The sequence below is a fragment of the Perna viridis genome, chromosome 5 (assembly GCF_037379345.1).
Source record: "Perna viridis isolate PV_CMFRI_1.1 ecotype Kerala chromosome 5, ASM3737934v1, whole genome shotgun sequence".
In the NCBI taxonomy this organism is placed as follows: domain Eukaryota; kingdom Metazoa; phylum Mollusca; class Bivalvia; order Mytilida; family Mytilidae; genus Perna; species Perna viridis.
In genome coordinates, this window is record NC_142449.1 from 43,698,703 (window position 1) to 43,719,511 (window position 20,809).

General features: G+C 32.0%; 1 protein-coding gene across 1 annotated transcript in view; it reads left to right on the forward strand.

The window, feature by feature from the left end:
* Nucleotides 1-20,809, forward strand: part of LOC148617839 (uncharacterized) — a 79,773-nt gene that overhangs the window by 36,455 nt on the left and 22,509 nt on the right. The gene's annotated exons all lie outside the window — the stretch shown is intronic.

Consider the following 20,809-nt stretch of genomic DNA (forward strand, 5'->3'; position numbering starts at 1 on the left):
GGCTGTATTTACCCTTATAGACTTAAGGGCCAAAAAAAGAGGCTGCAACCAAGCATTTCATAGAATTTAACTATATAACTCTGGTAAAAGAAAAGGAATGTCTGTGATATTGTTCCTCAATAATCTATACCACAATAGTCCGACTGATACTGATTTTGTGGGTTAAGATTTCAGAAATAAGGTCCAAAAAGGGGGGACAGAAACCTGCATCTTCCTGATGTCCAGATAATAATTGACTATCAATGACGTGATCTCTTTGTAATTGTATAAAAAGGTGCTATACCACCAAAAGAAGACTGGAATTTACTGTGGGTTGAGACTTGAATCTTTTTGGAATTTGGGGCTAAAAGTGAGCCCAGAATCAAGCATTTTCCTTATGTCCAGACAATTAAATGGATCTCATATAAATTTTACCATAAGGTGCCATACGACAGAAGGAAGTGTGGAATCGTTACTTTGAGTTGAGTTGTGATTTAGCCAAGTAAGAATAATGGGGTGTAAACAACAAGGTGCAATACCTGTAAGGAAGGTTAGAATTGATTTGAGGTTTTAACCGGAATTTTGAATAAAGGCCAAAACGTGACCATTTTGATTCTGGTCAAATTTTTATCCTGTGTTAAATATTTCTAATTAGAAATTCAAAGCTGTACCAACTTTGAACGGTGTGTCCATATTTGTCCCTACTGTTCAGGATTTGACCTCTTGTGGTCATATCAATCTGCACCCTGCATATCATTTTATTCACTACTTGGAGTTATAAATTTTGTCCTAAAATTCTCAGCTTCCACTGATCGGATTGAGTTCAAAATGTGTTGGGAGGGATTTTGGATGATATACCAGTGGTGTAATTCCTAGCATGACACAATGTGTGCCATTTCATGTTTTAATGCAGTTTAATGGCCTAGTTAAGAACAACATTGATTTTAAAGGGTTATGATTTTTTTAAGATCTTTCAGTCACTGGAACGACATAAGCAGAAAACATAGATAGGTCAGTGTGCTTGTTTTTGAGCTACAAGCATTTGAAATTTTTGCTGGAAAAGGATTTCTGTAGATTTGCATAGATTTTGTCTTAGTTGGTTATATCTATTAAAAAACTGAAGAAATAACAATGATTTCATTAAAACTTCTCAAATAACATTTTAAGGTGTAGTTAATGAAATTATTAAAAGAAAAGTTGGGGTCACTGGGCAAAAACTATTGATGCTTTGAAATGGAGAAAAGCAGAGGAGTCAGAAAATCTGACAAAAATGGCTGAACATGGCTAGCGATCAACCTTAATGTATATTTTTGTTGGAGACATGTCAATACAATTAAAGAAAAAAGTAGTTCCACTAATTGAAGGGTAGAGAAATTAAATTTATTTAAACTATTTTGTGTTTCTATATCAGTCAGGAAAGTTATAATACTGGCAATAATGCCTTGGAAGCTGTGTTCATTTATGTTCAGTTTAAAAACCTGACCCATTATCAAAATTGTCATGACTATATTCTTCAAAGGAATGTATACTCTGGGGTGTTACTGTTCCAAATGGCATAAAACTTGTGAATTGTCTGATCAATTTTATATTAAGAAATATCAAATAAAATTACATTGTTTTGTTTGCATCCTTGCATCAAAGATCTAATGTTCACTTATATTTATTAAATATATTATCCATTAGAAGACTGACATCTACAGGAATTGTAACTTGCACATTTGATAGCTGTTTGTTTGATCTGTCTTTCTTAAAGTGTAAGTTTATTTATACAGATTTTTCTCACCTGAAAAGATAGTGTGCTCCCTTGTTTATCCAAGTGATTACCTCCCTTTGTGAATCACTGCATTCTCTTACAAAACATGACAAATAAGATATGTTTACTTGAAAGGTATTAGTAACATAATATAAGTTGAAAGAATTTTGCAAAATTTAATATCTCAAGTAAAACTTAATGCTGTTTTTGAAGTAAATTGAGAAATCTGTTTGCTAAGAAGTGATTCATTCTGATTTTTGATGGCTAATTGTGACAAACTGTAAATGTCTGGAGGAAATTTTCTTCCAATTAAGTCATTCTAAAATGAAACAATTATCTTTACGACCTAATCAAGTGAAAAAGAGCTTTTTTGTTGGAACTAAATTACCATGTCTTTAACAGATCTAGAAATTCTTTCACTGTGAAGTGTTGATTTGCTGTTATTGGTTATCTGAAATTAGTTTTGATTTAAAATTATTCTCAGTTAAAAATTTGATGTGTCATAAGATAGAGGAACAGATGTAACTGCATCAAGATTTGTCACTCTTTGATATTACATTGCTGTCTAGTAAAATAACACAGTCATATGTTAGTTTATTTCTCTGAATTTAGAGAATTCTGAAAATGAAACATGGAATGGAGTTATTCACAAGTCGGTTGATTTCACAATCTGCCATGGAACAATTCCAATTGTACAGTATAATTTTCAGGTCATTTGGATTTTTGATACAAAAGAGGAGCTTGTAGTATAATGATGAAAACTGTCAAGGAGTCCAAATTTACTTTCAAGACTTTGAGGTCCTTGAATTCAGTAGTCCACTTGAGAAAAAAAAACAAGTCTCTACTAAAGTGTTACAAAAAAACAAGTACTATCTTTAAAAAAGATAGCCCATGCATATTCTTGCTTTAATACCCAAAACTGATGGCGATTTCATTTGGTGGACTGTGTGATCACTGTGCTGTTTCGTATTTCAATTATTTTATTGGTTCAACAAGTTAACTTTTCCAATTATTAAATTTATAAAAGGTTATTCAATAAATAAAAGTTGAAATATTCTTGACACCAATGCCTCCAATGGAGCCTTTAATTTCACGGTTGCAATCACAGTTGTCCAATGAAAAGCGAGATTGTAAGCTACAGCGGTTAGGTTGCCATGGTTAAGCATCATGGATGTCACATGATGTCAAACAAACTCAAAAAAGGGTTGAGTGCCAAAGACTTAGGTAAATGAATTTTCATTATGGTCATAGGTTAGAAATTGAGTGTCTCAGACCTTGAACCATTACATACTGTTAGTATGTCCAAGGTCTTTCTAAAAGGTACAGCAAAAATTAAGACTAATGTGCTTTAAAAATGACCTTAAATTTTATAATTTATTTTACAGCAGATCCATATTTCTTTCTTTTCTAAGGGTTAGATACAAGCTGTCTTCATATCCAAGGGGACCTCTTGTTTTCTTGTGTCTGTTTGTCTATTCATCTCAATGTTTAAGCTTCCTATTTTTTAGTTTATCAGATTGAACTCAATTATGTACTGTGTGCTAGTGTGACTGACCCATTTTTATTATAAGTCAGCACCAAGCTACATATAACCATGTGTCTTGTAGAATGCTTTAGTTCCTGATGCCTATTTTCTCAAAAATAAGGAAATTATACTATGACTGATTTTTTCTGATTATTCTGTTTTTTTCTGAATAGATTAGCATTCCAGTCTGAATGAGCTTTCTCATGTTACTTTATAATTAATCCATTTGGTGTTATTTCTGTCTTTGTTTTACCTTTAAGAAAAGGGGAAGTTTATTTTACTCCATAAAAAGGGGAAATTCCCTCACACACTATCGAAGTGATCACACTAATAATTCTGCTTTTCTGTGTCTTGTCAGTCTTCCAATCTAAATGAGCATTCTCATGTGTAACCCTATGATGCTCTATGGAATCCAGTTGTTGTCATTCATAAATGACTTAATTTTTTCCTTCATAAAAAGGGGGCTTTCCTGACACCTATTGAAGTGATCACACTGATAATTTCTGTTTCTCTCCCACTATCAGCTTGAGGATTTACAGTTGAGTGAAAGCTGTCTATCAATGAGTAGATAAGTTTCTGACAAATGTTGGCTTTATCTTTTCCATTACTGTTTATTGGGCTTGAGAGACACATTAATGTACCCTTGTTGCTAATAATATCTTGTAATATAGAAGGGTTAAGTGATATGAAGTTGTTATAAGGAACTTTGGTGAAGCTGAACAAAATTTTTGTTTTTGAATTTTTAAATAAGTTTTGAGGTGATATAATGGTGTGGTACTGTTGTCCATGTCTGTAAACAATTGGCTTTTGTATATAAACAATAGTAGTTAATGGACCTTGACGAGTAGATCTTGTTAAAAAAAATGAACATGGTTGCATACAACAAAATAAAGGTTGGTATTGATTTTGGGTTATAAGCTTCCACTGTTTAGGAATCCGGAAGCAAAACTTTTGAATGTTGTGTCCATACTTGTATGTCCCAGCTATACAGGGTACCATCTTTGCTGTCATGTCAAGCTGTAGGGTATTTTATTGTGAGTTGTCATGAGGGGTTATTACAAAATTACTGAACTGATAAAATCCAGGCAATGGACTGATTCAGAAGCTGTATTGTATTTTGGGATTTCCATTGTATATGACTTTCCTCATTGGTCAAAACGAATTTTATGAGAATGTTGTGACAATGCAGCATTTAATTTCTGAATTAGTCCATTAGCCAAAGGATTTGGAATGGTCGAAAAGGATTGTTGGAAACATCTGCAAAGATCCTGACATGGTAAAGGATATTTAGGAAAAGAAACATTCAATTCAAGGAACTATATTTTGGCGAAAAAATTTAATATCAATTCTCATGTAATGTACTTTCATCAGAAAATTGAATTGCCTTGGTATAATTAAGGTTGTGAATATAGCAAAGATTACATATGTATAGTTATGCAATGCCATGTTTTTTTCCTTTTTTTTTAAATGAAGTTGTAAAGTATTAAATCAGCTGATTTGGCTATATTAAGTAAAGCCTTGTTTGTTATATTTCCATAGATAGTCTGAAGGATTGGTTTTACAAACAAATTAATTTGGCATTATGTAATGTATTAAAATATTCAATATCTGATGCATTGTGAAGATATTATTCCATGCTTTTGATGACACTACTCCCATTGGTATTATAGAGTCTAGTGGTGTAGCTGTTTCAGATTGAATCAAATGGTAAATTGTGTCTGTGATGTTCCCTAAAGAAATGATATTGCCAGTGTGCAGACAATTAAATCCTGCAATAAATCTTGCAATTTGATTGGGTAATCTGACAGGGGAAATATCAAAGTAATCCAGCAAACACATGCCCTATTCCATCCCTAATAAAAATTTTATGAGAAAATGTAGAGATTGAAATCAGTGAAATTTCTATACAACAATGAGCAGTCTGAAAATATGCACTGTCTGTATTTCTAACTGTAGAATGACATTACTTGTATCCAGATTGAGTTCTAGCTGCATGTAACTTGGGTATAGTAACCAGGGCAGAATTTCACTATGATTCTCATTAGAAAAATACTCAATAAACCTACTGCATTCTGCTTTGATGTACAATTTGATGGAATTTGTTTAGAGTCTTTTTGTTTTCATTTCTATAAATTATGTAAAAAAAAAAGGGTTGACGCTTACTGAAGCCACCTGAAAACTGGCAGGGCCCCCATGTCCTCTCAGAACACTTTGTCTGGAAGATACTGCCTTTCAGTGTATCAAAATGTAATTGTATCATATTCAACCTATAAGTTCAGAACCCCAATGTCGATTCGTTACCGAGAAAAAAATCTGATTTTATAGAAGCTAATCAACCAAGATGGTTAAAAGTAGCTGATTAGAGTCAGAATTATCATGAAACATCTTACTGAAAATTAATTTGCTTCCTTTACCAGTCAGTGCCAGTTCTAAAGTTTCAATAGATTATTTGCATAAGAACATGCTCTTCATCAGGATAAGCAGCTTTGTCTGTGTTATAAGCCTGACACTTTTATGATATATTCGTGTTGAAAGGACTAAAAGGTCCACTACTCTATAGTAATGAAAATTTTTTTTCCTGTCAAACGAAAAAAAATGTATGTACAAGTAACGTTTCATAATCCCACAAATTTTTCATACGGAAAGGCAACGAAAGTCATTAGATGCCAAAATCAATATATTTTCTAAGCTTTCTGATTTTTTCTTTTGTTCCCTCTGCAACTTATAATAGATAATTTCCTATTGGTAATCTGATAGGCAAATAGGTCTTGTCAACAATTTCATATTTGGTAAGATTGGGTAAGGTTAAACAATATACCAGTAGCCATTTTAGGTTTTGCCTGTTATTTTATCTTAATTAGGTTACAAACTGTAGTCTGATCCAAGAGTTTTTGTAATCCCAGATTAAATGGTTTACTGAAAACCAACTTATCATCGCGTTTCAGGATATCATTTAATTTCCTTTCTTTCTATTTACATTGCAAACACTCCATCTAACATAATCTACATAGGAAAGGGACTAAATTGCTGCGATTTATTTTTCATAATTTTTTATTGCCTTCAAAATTGGAAGAAATAAGTTGGTTTACAGGAGTTAAATTGTTTGGTTAAACGTGGTGTAATGATGACATTGAAAGGTCAACAAAAATATTTTTTGCAGAACTAAAAGGTTGTTGAAGTCAGGGATCCACTTCGATACCTATCTTAGAAATCTTTCACATTATCATATTTAGATTTCCATAAGGCAAATAGTATCATTAATTCAAGGTTAAAGTTTAAATGTCAATGCCAAATGATCATTAACAGTTTCTATAGAGCTTTGATTATTTTCAATTTTTCTTTAAAAAAAATATGTCTGCAGTTTTGCAAACTGGGGAAAAACATAGTCTCTCTTAATTAGTTTATAATTAGAATTTCTGTGCCTTTTCAAAATTGATGTTAACCTGATTCTCTTCAGAAGTACATGTAATTTAAAATTGGTCTTTTTGCTAGGAGAGATACAAGTAATTATTTCACTGAGATGAAAGACAGTGGAACATCACCGTTAGCTGTACTAAAGTGCAGTGTTGGTATTCAGATACTATTCTCACGTGGGCACTCGGAAGTTAATCTTCTGTTCCTATTAAATATCACAGAAAAACTATGGCTGACAGCAAAACACTGATTGAATGTCTTCATTGATGGCTTTTAAACAAACCATTAATGACTTCTGTATAGTAAAATCTCTCATGAAACAGGTAAAGTAAAACCAGTTTAAACTGAACCACTTTTACACTTAAAATTGGTTCTGTATAGACAGGTGTTTTGGTTTATCAAGGTTCAAAATTAAAGCGACTTTAAAAAGTGTCTGATTTAGACAGATTTTCCAGGGTTCTGTATTGTATATTGTAGACGCTGTGGACTTTTGTTTAGTATACAGACTGGGCTCAAAATTTTGTCATTTTTTTTTAATATGTATTTTTTTCAGTCTTTAAGGTACTTAGTATGCTGCACTGAAGTCTGTGGTTTATCATTACTAATAAAACTGAAAATTAAATTAATTATGGGGAAATACTTTAAAAGTTTTCAAGTAAGAAAACCAAATGATTTAAAAAATCATTTTCAGTTCTTTAGACACATAAGAGGGAATTGGATTGTGTCTTGTTTTAATCTTTTTTTTTCATTTGCTTTTTTTTGGGGGTGCGGTATTTTTTATTGCGTCTTGCTAAATCAGCTAAACTATAATGCAACCTGTCTAAACTGAACCCTAAAAAATCCAAAGACCTGTCTAAACCAGACACATTTTTTTAAGTCTTTTATATCAGTTTAAATGTACTTTAAACCATTGTAAACTGAATACCTGTCTAAAATGAACCAATTTTAAAGTCCAAAACTGGTTTGGTTAAAACAGGTTTCTCAGTAATAAGCCTACAGCAATCAAAAGACAGTTTCAAAATGAAGAGGATGCTAACTCTACAGTTGCACCTGCACATTCTCCCAGTTTTTGGTGGTGTCCGAGTTGCTCATTTACTTTTGTTTTTTTGTATGTATTTTTTTTATTATTTTATGTTCTTTGTTGTGTGTGTCTGTTTTCTCTGTCTGGTCTTTGTCCCTGGATTACATGATTTTGATTTCCACTAGAATCTTGGTTCCCTTGATTAATATTTTAAGTTCATTCCTAGTTCTGTGTAATCAGGTTTCTCTGTGTTGACAAGTGGTAGTAGTCTATTCTAACAATTCTAGTTGCTATTTGAGAGATGAAAGGCCAATTTTTGAAAGGGCACTTTAGTTTGCTTCTGTTGTCAAATTCTTACCTTGTGCCTTTCTAAAAGAATAATTTTCACACTGAATTAGTTTTGAAGTACAAAGCAGAAAAAACAGCTTCTTCATCAGTGTCGTTGGAATGTGTACTTTGATCTCCTTTTTTAGCTCTGTTGATGAAGCTTCTTGTGGGGGTGGGGTACTGGTCATGGGCAGATCGGAGGGGATGTAAGTAGAATTAAAGGCAAAGATAGGTGAAGCAAGTTAACTTTTTTGGAATAGTATTTGTGAAGTGCCCCCATGCTTTATCTGTATTCTTAATGCTTAAAGTGGCAAACTTTAACATACCATTAAAGCAAGCAGTTGTACTTTCTGTCTGTGGTTAATGTACTTAATGTAGCTCTGTAAAGATGTTTTTTTTCTTGATTTCTGCTCTTCAATGAATGAATCATGTCATAGATCAATGGAACTGCTGTTTTTCTCAGTTGCTATTTTAAGGGTGGAGAAAGAAGGCAATGCTATATACATACATTACAATATAGTTGTGATGTTAGGAATCTTTGATGGGTGAAATTGAGCGTGATGCAGCCTGTCTGCATGTCAATTAGGATCCTTCATTAATTTGTCATGTACAGTCATGTACATAGAGAAAAAACAACATTATATCATATGTATCACCAACCTCAATTATGTTTTCTAACCCAAAAAATGCTATGCTTCATTTCACATAAACTTTAATCAAAGTTGTTGTGCATAATTGCTATGTTAGCAGCTAAATGTGCATTATTTTATTCAATATTTAACCCATCAAGATCATATTTAACAAATATCTTGCTTTAAGTTATTCTTAATGGTAATTTTTGTAAATGACTGCAGTTATTGATGTTTCAATTATCGAGTTAAGTTAAAAGATTTATTCTACATACATGTATCAAAGAACCGATTTATTCTACATACATGTATCAAAGAATCAATTTATTCTACATACATGTATCAAAGAACCGATTTATTCTACATACATGTATCAAAGAATCGATTTATTCTATATACATGTATCAAAGAACCGATTTATTCTACATACATGTATCAAAGAACCATTGAATGTCTGGAAACATAGTAGTATAACTAACTGAATTCTTAACAGTGGCAGATTCAAGGGAATGTTTGTATTAGTTATTACACTGTCTGTCGGTCCGTCTGTCTGTTTGTCAATCCCTCATTTTAATCCACTACTTCTCACAAACCACTGAATGGAATATGATGAAACTTTCACACATTCTTTATCACTTGATGCCATTAATTTTCCATCTTAATTACTTATTGGGTTTCCTATAAGGTGTCTAGGGGGAGAAGGGATATAGCTCACAGTTATTTAGTTTAGTCTGAAATAATTTCTGTACTTTGCAATATATAAATTGACATGTCAGTACTTGATGGTATTGCTTTTCTAATATTTCATCCAACAAATTCGGTTTTTATATCAATTATTCTCTATACCAATCTCTGAGGTTTCATATTTCATATTTGATCTATGAGTTTAATGTCTGTCTGTCTGTACGCTATAAATCAATGTGGTTGGTTTTTTTTTTTTTAACTGTCCATGGGTTTGATATATGAAACGATAGGACTAGACAATGTTCTGATCAACAGGAAAGATGAAGAACTAGTAGGACAGTCAAATAATATTGTTGTTTACAGAATAAGGAAAATCTTGTCTGATTAACACCCCATTAATATAATTTTAGTCTATTTTAGAGGTGTCTGTGTAAGGTTACTTTCAAACCAGGAAGGTAATGGAAAAATATTTCTGTAAGATTTAGTGCATACAAGTAAAATGGCTTCACCATAAATTTTGATTAAGTAGGATTGCCAACCAAGAATTCAAACTGTCTGAAAAATTAGTCATTTTTGTTCCAATAATATTCTAGAACTCTAAATACTAACTTAACAATTTTTATATGCAACAAAATTGATATCCAAAATTAAAAGTTCTATTTTTTATGAGGCTTAAATGAATTGGGTTACCAAGTTACAATCATGATAAACTCACAGTTTATACTGTCATAAGGCCAAAAAAAACTATATATCTGTTTAAGGTGACATTTGATAAAAAAAAAAAAATAGGGTAGATAGGTCAAATCATTTTATTTTTTGTTAAATTTCTTCGTTTTTTTTTTTAAATTTATTTATGTAGACACTTATGGGAGGATTTTTGGATTTAATAGTGTTTAACTAAAATTGACAGTTTAGCAGCATTTCATGAGCATGAAAATTGTGACTTTATTCAGACCCAAAATAAGGGTTTGGAAAATCACTGATTGGTTGGTTTCTTCCATATTGCTTCTTCAAATATACCAGTATTTCTCATACAATTATCATTATAAACTTTGATAAATTACATACAATGACTTCTGCATTTACATTATTCAGGAAATTTCAAATTTATCCATTTTTCACTTGAACTCTGCAGCACTGTTTGTTATATGCCTACATTTTATTGTGACATAATATTTACATTTAAGCTGATTATTAATGGAACATGTCATTGTTTCAACCTACCAAAACTTTAAGTACAAGACAAGAAGTTTAGTGGGACCACCAGTAAATACATGACAGTTGTTACATCATATACTCAAATGAAAAAGGAAGGCATCATTGTCAGAATTTTGAAAGGCTGTTGTATTAAGTTTTATTGACCAGAAATTAACTTAAAGTGTCAGTCTGACTCAGTCAAGTACAAATTGGGTTTTAGTGAACTTGAAATTTTAGTATCAGTCTTTGTATGAATCATGCAAATTCTGTAGTATGTGATACACCCCAAAGAAGGCTACATATTTTTATTTTTGATAATAAGTTGCTTTATTGGTCCATATAATGAGGAGTATAATTATTTATTCAATTATCTGTCTGTTCTGAGGAGATAATTCACATTGAATATCTTACAGTTTCTTTTGTATTTCAGTGTCATTTACAGAGTTGTCTCCCTTATTTTTGAATTCTACAGTACATTCCATATAATTTTTATCTCTGCAGAATAAGGGTTATATGAAAAACCACACATTACTTTCTGTTTATTATAACATTTTGTACAAAATATCCAAAATAAAATTACGTAGGCTTTCCAAATATAAATCAAATTTTGCATGATTCTTATACAGAGTGCTACTTAATTGCAGTCTTGAATATCTTGATGCATAAGAAATCACAATAAAACATGGGCAAGTCCGCTTTTTTTTATAGCAAAACTAATTAGGGCAAAACATCAGCAACGCCTTATATAAACATGAATGGCTGGAAATCATTCTGTCTGGTCCTGAAGTGACATATTTTGGAAATGACATATTCAGTTAAAAAGTGATATAGTTTGAACTTATAAAGCTGATGCACTGTTAGCTATAAAAACATAACTTGTAGGTCCTTAGTAATTTCTTTGTGGTATGGTTGACCAAAGAGCTCTTTATCACAAACAAATTTCAAAGGACTTATGACCTACGATTTTTCAGCTAATGCACAGTGTGTGTTATAGGAAGTCTTACATATTTCCATTGGTCAAGACATCAGCAATATTACAATATAGCAGTGCATTATCAACAGTCAAAGGTTATTTGGGAACAAATATTCCTGTCCTTCATAAGCATAGCCTAAAATCATAATATTTATTTACAAATATGAAACTGGTTTCATTGGCTCTTATTCTCAAGGTTTCTTTTCATTTTTTAGAAGTGGGATAGTTTTGCAACCACAAAAATTGATTGGAGATTGTGTATCATTATTCCCCCACTAAATTAGTGGGTGGTATATTGTAATCACCACATCTGTCAGTCCGTCATTCTGTCTGTCTGTCCCAATTCTTTTGCCGTTATTTTCGCACCTGATTGATAGATTGATTTCAAATTTGGTGTGATGCTTTATATCAATGGGCCGTACATTGGAAGCAATTTTGGTTGCTGTCTGATATCAATGTGGGGAAAAACCTAGCATGCAACTTCATGTTATCTCAGTTTTTAACTTAACAATAATGTAGTGGATATTTTTTGCCAGTGAGTATAGAAATAATTGGGTCGGTAACTTCTTAGAAGTGCAATTCAATTATCCATTATTTCAAAGCAGAAAAAAGTACTATGATTGGTTTTATTTATCAATGACAGTGATGTTTACAGTTTTAAGAAATAAAGATTATATTTTGATGGAAACCATTAGGTAAATTATACCAAGTATTTTTTTTAAACTGAACAGTCTTGCTTTGAAATGTGATACTATTTTTGCTTCGAACAAAGTGGATATAAGCTTTTTGTCTCCAGCTTGAGTTAACCGCCTCGGTGGTCTCGGGATAAACTGCTTATCCCTAGTGCTGACGGTAATGGGTTAAAACCTTAGCCAAGTTAAACCAAAGACTTTTAAATTGGTGGCAGGTAACTGCTTATCTGACTTACCTACCAGTATTTAAGGGACTGTTTTGCTCAGAGTCAGAATAATGTGACCAAGTTGGTTGGCATGCCTACCTGCTGTCTGTTGCTTCTTTGAACTAATTTGCACAATAAAGAGTGTCGGTCTGTTACTTAGCAGGGTCTGTTTGATTGGTCAATCGTTTTAATCCTGAAATGCATGAAATAAATGATAAGATTTTAAACCATAATCAATCAATCAATTTTCTGCTTAAGTCTTTTAAATTGATATAAACCGTAAATGGTTTATGTTATGACCCAATGTCATTATATGTAGATTTACATTAAAAAAAACAATTACATGAGTGGTTGAAGTGATCCAGAACTTGTAGATATTTCATGGTGTTCATGGTACAGATGAATTGTCCTTGTTTGCAGTACCTCTTCTTTTTTTGCATTTCAAATTTGTACATTTGATTGTTTTATGTTTTTTCTAGACAAAATTTGGTGGGCTTCGGAACACTTATATCAACATTCTTTTCAAAAGGCAATTTATGGACAACACAGTGTTCAACATATATTTTGGTTATTTCTTTTCAAGAGGTACATTGTACTTGTAATTTCTGAACACTTAAAATCTTAAACATATATTTTGGTTATTTCTTTTCAAGAGGTACATTGTACATGTAATTTCTGAACACTTAAAATCTTCAACATATATTTTGGTTATTTCTTTTCAAAAGGCAATTTCTGAACACAAAGTGGTGGCCTGGGCAACTCAGTCTTCCAGATAATTTATTGATATTTCGTTTGAAGAGTCAATTTCGGAACATAATGTGAACTGGGCAACACTGTTGAATTATTTTTAGAGGCAATACCCTTTGGATTTGTAGTCATGTTAAAGTACAGCATTTTCTGAAATGTAGAAACATAAATATTTTTAAATATACAAGCATTTAAAGTCCTCCCATTGCTATATTATGTCATTTATCTGTTTCTGATGTGTTTACAAGTTGTTTGAATTTTTTCCACATCAACTTTTACATTAGCTAATTTTTAATGTTTCCAACCTAAAAAAATCTGTTTGAAGTGCCATCTCCATTTTGACATGATTATCTAAAATACTAGAAACTGCATGAAATTGAATGTTTTTCATTCTATTTTTTAATACAACTGTGGAATATGACCTGAAAATATTTTGTATTCATTAGAGACACTAATTTGATTAAGACATCACTTTAACATTAAGTAATCTCCCACTTGTATTATTTATTTGTGTAGTGTCTTGCCATTGAAGTGTAATACATGAGGCTCTAGAGGAGTACCTGTTACTTAATCTATATATTCGTCTTGCTCAATGAAGTTGTGATGGAAATTTTAATATTATTCGTTAAGGAATAATTAAGAGAACCAAGGTTCTAGCGGAAATCAAAATATGTAATCCAGGGACAAAGACCAGACATGGAAAACAGACATACACAACAAAGAATATTAAGTAACTAAAATAATACAAAGTAACAAAGGCAAATGAGCAACTCGGACTCCACTAAAAACTGGGAGCATGGTAAGCTGATATATGTATGAATTATATTTAATTGCATGTACTTTCCAAGTTTTTATAGCAACTACATAATTGACCTGTCCAGGGAACAAATATTTGGATTTTTATGGTCTATGTTTTTCCTTTGTGTGCATAATTGGCTCTTTTTTTAAAAAGGGATGACTTGAAAATTTGTAATAATGAGAAATAATCCCTCTTTACAGATCCTTATAGGGAATACAATTTGATGAATTAAGGGACAAATATATAACATTGAATGGCCCAGAGTTAGTGCAAATTATTCCTTCTCTTCTGGAAACTCCAGATGTCCCAAACGCAAGTTTTGAACCCATTGCAGGCCTCATTTATAAATAAAATACCTGATAATAATAATTCTGCTATAAAAACAATTTTAGTTCATTATTATTGTTATACAGTATTTGTTGAAACAGATGTATCCTTGTTTGTCTTCATTTAACAGTAGTCATAATAAAATATAGGGTTGAGAAAGGAGAAAAAGTACAGAGTTATTAATAGTCTATGTGGCCTTGTCCTTGCTATATTTAAGTTACCTGTGCTGGCAAATAAAATGCATGTGAGAAATATGTGTTATTAAACTTCTTTCACCCTTGTTATAAGTATTTGCAGAAAAAAGTTTTCATTTAGCAGGACAAGGATGGGGCTTGACAAAAATGTCAAGTACACAAATACAACTTGGTTTATTCAACACCCTGTTTTGGTTGTATATAAAGACGATAATTGTAAGATAAAAAATATTATAGATCAGTTTAAAGGGTTTATCTTATAGGTAGATGTAAACACTTTTGATTTTAAAATGCATGAATTGAGTGGAGTGTCTATGCTTAGATGGATCAAGATCGATCATATACCTATAATTAACTATAAACTGTGGTTATACATGCACTTTGTCACCAAATCAAACTTGCCAACGGGAACTATATTTTAACAGAAGACCTTTACCTATTTACTGGATGCACGATATAATACAGGCCCGTAGCCAGAACTTTTTTTTGAGGGGGAAATGTTTGAATGGAATTTTTCAGACTTTTATATTGCTCAACCTATAAAGCTCTTTTTAGCTCACCTGGCTCAAAGGCCATGTGAGCTATTTGCATAACTATGTGTCCGTTGTCCATCGTCATCATCCATGAACTTTTTCAAACATCTTTTCCTGATATTACTTGTTAGAATGTAAGTAAACTTTGCAGGAAAGAATGTAAGTAAACTTTGCAGGAAAGAATGTAAATAAACTTTGCAGGAATACTCCTTAGTGTATTTTTAATAACCCTTGTGGGGATTTTTAATCTGGCAAAAAAAACATGGCCATTATTACTAAAAATAGACCATAGGGGTCAAATTGCAGAATTCTAGAAATAACTCAATAAGAGTTACATTTAGCTAAAATCTTTTGGAGGCTAAAATTGTTCAGCATGATGGGATGCACCTACAACAAAATTTCAAGAAAGATACAATGACAAATGGATGAGTTATGGGTCCTGAAAAAGGATTTTTTCCCTGAATTTTACAATTTTAATTTTGAAAATCTTCTCCTCTGAAACTACAGGATGGATTGAAACAAAACTTAGCATGAATGTTATTTAGAACATCTTTAACAATCTGTATGTGGGGATTTTTGATCTTGCACAAAATACTGCGGCATTTACTAAAAATAGACCATAGTGGTCAAATTGCAGAAATTTGCACATAACTCTGAAACAGTTGAAATCTGGGAGGTAGTAAAATTGTTCAGCATGATGAGTTGGGCCTATGCTGAAATTTTCAGAAAGATCCATTGACGGATGAATGAATTATGGCTTTCGAAAATGGATTTTTTCCCAGAACTTTTGTATTTCCAGCTTTGATAATCATCTCCTCGTAAACTACATGTGTACTGGATAGATTATAACCATATTTGGCATGAATGTACCCTTAACATTCTATGTGTTGGGATTTTTTATCTGGCAAAAACCACTGCCAATATTACTAAAAATATATCATAGGGGTCAAATTGAAGATGTTTGGAAATAACTCATAAATAAATGGATGGAGCTTGAATTCTGACAGGGTAAAATTGATCAGAATGGTGAGACCAATCTGTGCTGAAATTTTCATAAAGGTTGACCAATGTCAGAGGTATTGCCCTTGAAGAGTCAAAAAATGACTATGAGAGATTTATTTTATAATATGAAAACCTTGTAGATAACTAAGGTGTTCTCCATTGATTAAACGATTCTTGTGACAATAGTACAGTACGGTCAAGTCAGTCCAGCTGTAGAAAGCTAAAAAGACTATTTTTGACCAGATGAGTAATTCATGCTCTCTATAGTAACTAGTTTAACTGCCTATAACTTTTTTGTGCTTCGAGGGTAGAGGGGGATTGGTTCAAGGACTGTACATAAGTGTCAACAATGTACAATTGATCGTGGAGTCATTTACTGACTTGTATTGGATTTTTAATATAGTTCGATTTGGTTTTGAAAATTTGAAAATGTACAGGTGTTGTTTGTGGGCTAACGAAAGGTAGTTCTTGACCAACCCTATTTAAACCCTTGTAGAATAATTACCACAGCAATGCAGGTCAAGTAATTTTAAAAGTACATGTTCAGTCATTTATTTTGTTTAAAACTTCCCATTCTATGGTCTGTGGAGGGATGGGGGGATGGGGATTTTGTATCTGCCATTTTCAATATGTAATTTTTTTTTAAAACTTTTTTAAGGTATTTTGTTCTAACCATTATATAAAATTCACAAAGAAATCAAAATTTGTATTGACAAAAGCAAGTTAACTTCTGAAAAAAGAAATATGTCTGTAGCTGAAACAAGAAAACAAGGAAAGGTTATAACAAATTAAAGAAGATATTTTATCCATTAAAACAATGATAATTTACTAAACCAAGGAAGCTGATATCAAGTTCTGAAACTGCTTGAACAGTAATAAAACATAAAAAAACCATACACCTTGATATGTGAGTTAAACTTTTATATTTTTTTCCAAAGATGACATTTACGACATACTGTAATGTGGGTAATTTTCACAGGGATTTACTTTTTCCGTGTATCTGCAAGATGATGGGTAATGTTGAAATATATTCTTGCAGTCCTTAAAAACCGATTGCACTAAGTTTCAAAACGTGAAAACTTCTGTCCACTTAGGGTTGGCTTGTGCTGAATAATACCTCAAGGCATGCCTGGCTTGTGCTGAATAATACCCCAAGTCATGCTTGGCTTGTGCTGAATAATACCTCATGGCATGCCTGGCTTGTGCTGAATAATACCTCAAGGCATGCCTGGCTTGTGCTGAATAATACCTCAAGGCATGCCTGGCTTGTGTTGAATAATACCTCATGGCATGCCTGGCTTGTGCTGAATAATACCTCAGGCATGCCTGGTTGTGCTGAATAATATCTCAAGGCATGATTATTGCCTAGCAAACTCAGGTTGGTGCCAATTCGAGTATTGTGAACACGTTGGAATTATGACAAAGACTATAAATCTTCTCATTTGTCCTTCCTTAAAATATGCCTGAACTTGATGTTAATCATACCTTTTACACAATGCAACATTTAAAGTCCTTCCAGTTTGCTGATCATGAATTAATAAAGTAGATGCAGATGATTTTTTTATTATCATGAAAACAGACTTTTCTTCTGGTCACATGAACATAAGCAATCTTTTGCTGCAAACAGTTCCACAATGCATGTGTGTTGATGTTTAACATTCAGTTTTTCACAATTTTCTGATTTAAAAAAAGTTCTTGTAGTTAGAATTTATTGAAAAATTTGATACTCCAAAAAATGCCCTGGTATACTGTATGTTGCATGTACATTTATTAGGTATCTAAAATCATTTGAAATTTTAAGTTAATTTGTTGATGAGGTTTGATCATAAAACTTCCATGTAAGCTAGTATGTGCCAGGTGTTACCAGAGGACAAAGTTTTGAGGCATTGTTGATGAATATTTTATCATATTTTAGATGACATGCTAAGTGGACATCATAAATCTATATGTGTTCTGTATGTTTTAAAATTTTTATTGAAAGAGCAATCAAGGGAACTTAGATAATCTAGTGGAAATCAGAAGAATGTAATCAGGGACTAAGACCAGACATGGAAAACAGACAAACATAACAAAGAACATAAAATAATTTAAAAAAAATATATATATACAAAGAAACCAAAAAGTAAATGAGCAACTAGGACTGTACTGAAAAGTGGGAGCATGGACTAGGTGCACTGGTAGGGTAAGTGTCCTCTGCTTTCTTAGAAACACCCACCGAGTTGCTCATAAAAAGTCGCAGTCTATTGAAAGTTTGTATCAGAATTTTTTTTCTTGACTGAGTCCATTTTCAAAACTTGAAAAAATATAAAACCATGTAATTCTATTTAAAACTCATTAATTGTTCTTTTTCTGTGAGAATCAATATAAAAAATGTGAAAAAAAAAATACAAAACCCTATAGTAAGATCATATAAAAATATTTAAAAAATTATCAGTTGTTTTCTGCATGAATCCATTTAAAAAACATGAAGAAGAAAAAAACACAACAAGAGATTGTATTTAGTTAAATTTGTATTAAAAATCCATATCTAAAACATGAAAAAAAATAAAATTCCACTGATTATAAAGGGTATCCTTTTTCTATACTGTTGAAAGTGTAACATATCTAAAAGGTTTTTTTTCATAGGATATTTATTGAAAAGTCATGTTTACTCAGCTAATTCTATCTTTATCTAATAAATCCCCTTGTTGATTAGTTGGTAGATGGGTTCCGAAACAGATAGAATTGCAATATAAATTTTGATTGCTAGAAAATCAACAATTTGTGAATTGGTTGTAGTCATGTCTTGTTTGAATGGGACAAACAATTGTTTTAGTAATTTACAAAATAGAATTGCTCTGCAAATAGTGAAGCTGTATTAAACCGAGGGCTCGTGTGTCATACATATTTCATGGCTAGTAATTGTTAGCCCAAACTAGAGAGAATTTATCGCCTATTAGATGACATCTTTTATTGGCGCAATCCGTTCATTTTGTATTTTAATATTGACAAATCAATATTAGTCTTGTAATTGTATTTCTTGCAACAGAAACCAAGTGAAAATATGGTCACATGTTTAAACATCCACAGGCTATAACTGGGTTTTAAACCATGCAGAAAGTGAATAATTAAAGAATTGAATTTTTATCTAATGTGAGTCACCATGCTTGTCAAATGAGTTGATCATACTCAGAAAGAGCATGGAACTTAATTCACATCACCATATGGTTGGTTTTTTTTTATGCATTACTTAACATTAAGGGATTAGTGAGACCCTTTTTTATGATTTATTTAAAAATGGAACTGGCTTTCATTCATACTGTAACAACTCATTGGTTTGATTTCTTTATTATGAAAGTTATGACATTATCAGTATCAGAATTAATCATATTTAGCTCTAGAATAATGGAGTTGAAATAATAAATCTATTCATTAATTCCTTAGTAAACAGTATTTTCTGTTATTTTCTGATATAAAAGTTATAATTGTTTTTCATGGAACTATTTTAAGCACTTTACTGCTCTTTTTTATTAGTAATTATATTCTACAATCAGAATCAAAGTTAGGGACAAACATAGTCTATGAAAATAAACAGGACTTGAATAATCAGCTGAGTTGCTATGAAACTCTATCAGCTGAGTTGCTATGAAACTCTATCTGATTTTATGTTGGAACTGAGTGTATGTTTCTAAAAAATCAGATGAAGCTTACACTCCTGGTGCACCTGGTCCATGCTCAAAGTTTTTAGTGGAGTCTGAGTTGCTCATTTACTTTTGTTGCTTTGTATGTATTATTTTGGTTATTTTACAAGTATGTTCTTTGTTTTGTGTTTGTCTGTTTTCCATGTCTGGTATTTGTCAGTGCATTACATTCTTTTGATTTCTGCTAAAATCCTGGTTCCCTTGATGACTCTTTTAAAGTTTAATTTTCTTTTACAAGTCTAGTTCTGTTGCTGGAATTAAGTAGGAGTCTTTATAAAAATCAGGCAGGAAGTGACTCAAAACCCCCGAAGTCACTTTTATTTCTAATTCAGTAACGATAACTGAATACAAACTGCTCTTAGTTTATCATATGGTTCTTGGGCTTTTGAAATTATATAGATTATGTATACATTGGCACTTTGGAAGAGTTATCGTTCTCGATTCAGTTTGATTTGATTTATTTTACTGGGAGGTGAATGTTTGGTTTTCTCAAAAACACAGATTTTTATACAAGAAGGGCTATCGTTATGTGAAGTGAAGTGGGCTTTTTCTCACCATGAGTCACTTGAGCATAGGCAGCATCTTAATTTTAGATGGATTGGTACTTTCACATCTTTTGATGTGTTTATTCTTTTATTTTTTTTTGTTACTGTTTGTTGTTCCTTTCACAGCTTTCTCTGTGTTTTCTTCTTCTTTTCTCATTTAAGATTTGAACCAAGCAGTATACAGTAAATTAGAGATACTTTGAGTCAAAATAATGTGTCTCAGTGGAGTGACATGCCTACCCGAGGCAGGTGTTGACTTGTACGGATTTTCCTATTTTGTACGGATTTTGACTGCAAATTACACTCTATGGATTGAGAATATCTCTATAGTACCTTTGTGAAAATTTCAGAAAGTTTATGATTTTACGCATCATTTCCATAAAATACTGTGAAAAATACAGATTGTCATCAAGTAGCATAAACAAATCTGCCAAGGGATGTTGCCTCTTTGAACTAGTACCAGTACATTAGAAATCCAGCTCAGCATAGTGTGTAAATGCACGGCAGGACCTGATGGATTGAATGTTCTCATTTTGAAATGCATTTTTGAAAAACTATTATAATATAGAATATAAAACAATG